The sequence below is a fragment of the Haplochromis burtoni genome, unplaced genomic scaffold (genome assembly GCF_018398535.1).
Source record: "Haplochromis burtoni strain Fernald_Lab_line unplaced genomic scaffold, NCSU_Asbu1 Contig_976, whole genome shotgun sequence".
NCBI lineage: Eukaryota > Metazoa > Chordata > Actinopteri > Cichliformes > Cichlidae > Haplochromis > Haplochromis burtoni.
The window spans coordinates 18,923-20,714 of record NW_024583337.1 but is presented as its reverse complement, the minus strand read 5'-3'; positions in this window follow the sequence as shown (position 1 = coordinate 20,714).

Genomic DNA, 1,792 nt, shown 5'->3' with positions numbered 1-1,792 from the left:
TCACCCTGTCTGGCAATCATTCTGAGGAGATTTGTTTTTCACGCCACCCACACACCGCTAGTTCTCTGGCATTCCTGGCTCCAGCAACACAACCCCCTTATTAATTGGCAGAAAGGGTGCATCACTGGCTGGGGGGGAAGAGTGTCATATGAACTGCCTTAAGGCTGCCTCACCTCCTAGCACAACAGTCTCTGGTCCAGAGCCACCACAGTCTTCCAATTTAACTAATGTACCTGTTTACCACGATCTCGCAGAGGTTTTTCAGAAGGACCGGGCCCAGTCTTTGCCACCCCATCGGCCCTACGACTCTGCCATAGACCTACTACCAGGAGCTCCTTTACCCACCAGTCGCCTCTATAGCCTCTCGCTGCCGGAACGGGAAGCTATGGAGAAATACATAACTGAATCCCTCGCTGCCGGCATAATCCGGGCCTCTTCATCACCCATCGTGTAGAAAAGAAGGATAAGACCCTTTGACCCTGTATTGATTATCGGGGCCTCAATAACATCACGGTCAAAAATAAATATCCACTGCCTCTGCTCACATCTGCTTTTGAACTTATCCAGGGAGCAACTGTATTCAGTAAACTGGACTTAAGAATGGAAGACAGAATTCAATACCCACCTCGGACATTTCGAGTACCTTGGTATGCCTTTTGGCCTCACCAATGCACCTGTAGTCTTCCAGGCTCTGGTCAATGATGTACTAAGAGACTTTATTAACCGATTTGTGTTTGTCTACCTAGACGACATTCTGATCTTCTCCTCTTCCCAAACTGAACACGAGGCCCAGGTCCGGCTGGTGGCAGGAGCGCAAGAAATGGTTTGCCTCAGCACCCATCCTGTTCCAGCCTGACACTATTCTTCAGTTTGTGGTAGAGGTCAACGCATCTGATTCGGGGGTGGGGGCCGTCGTCTCCCAACAGAAGGAAGGTAAGCTGCACCCCATGCCTTTTTCTCCTGTCGTCTCACCCCTGCAGAACGTAACTACGATGTTGGCCGAGAGCTGTTGGCGATCAAGCTCGCCTTAGAAGAGTGGCGGCATTGGCTGGAGGGCACCACTCAACCCTTCGTTGTCTGGACAGATCACAAAAACTTGGCCTACCTCCAATCAGCGAAACGTCTCAATGCTCGACAAGCCAGGTGGGCTCTGTTTTTCACTCGCTTTCACTTCTCAATCAGACCCGGTTCCCAGAACGTCAAGCCTGACGACCTCTCCCGTTAGTTCTCCGCTGCTGAAGACAAGGCAGATCCTGGCCCCATCCTGCCGGCAACCTGTACTTTTTTTCTTTGCCTGTCCCATTTGGTTCTTTAGCCGTCAGAATTGTTGTCTGAAGGCCAACAAGGATACCCAATGGATTTACTTTACCAAGTGGATCATCACGGCCTTGCGGTATTGGTGCATTTGATTGAACTTGTTATTATTCATTTTATTTTATTTTATTTTTCAGTTGTTACAGACGGGACAGACATGACTGGGGGAAAGGAAAGGAAGAAAGGAAGATGAAGGAAAAGAAAAACAGTGGGGAAGAGGGACCGTGAGAAAGGGCACTTAAAAAGAGAAAGAAAAAAAAATCTCCTCGATCACCTGTTGAGAGAAAAAGAAAAGGAAACAAGCAACATAATAAACACAGCACCACGCATTAAATACTAAATATTGAATGTTGTTGTGCAGCACACAGGACCGACAGCGTACAATGTGTTTTGAGGTAGCAGCTAAGAAAGGTGTAGTTTATGTCTATGAACAGTGAACACCCGTGTGCACACCTGTGTGGATCAGCGTGCTTGTATT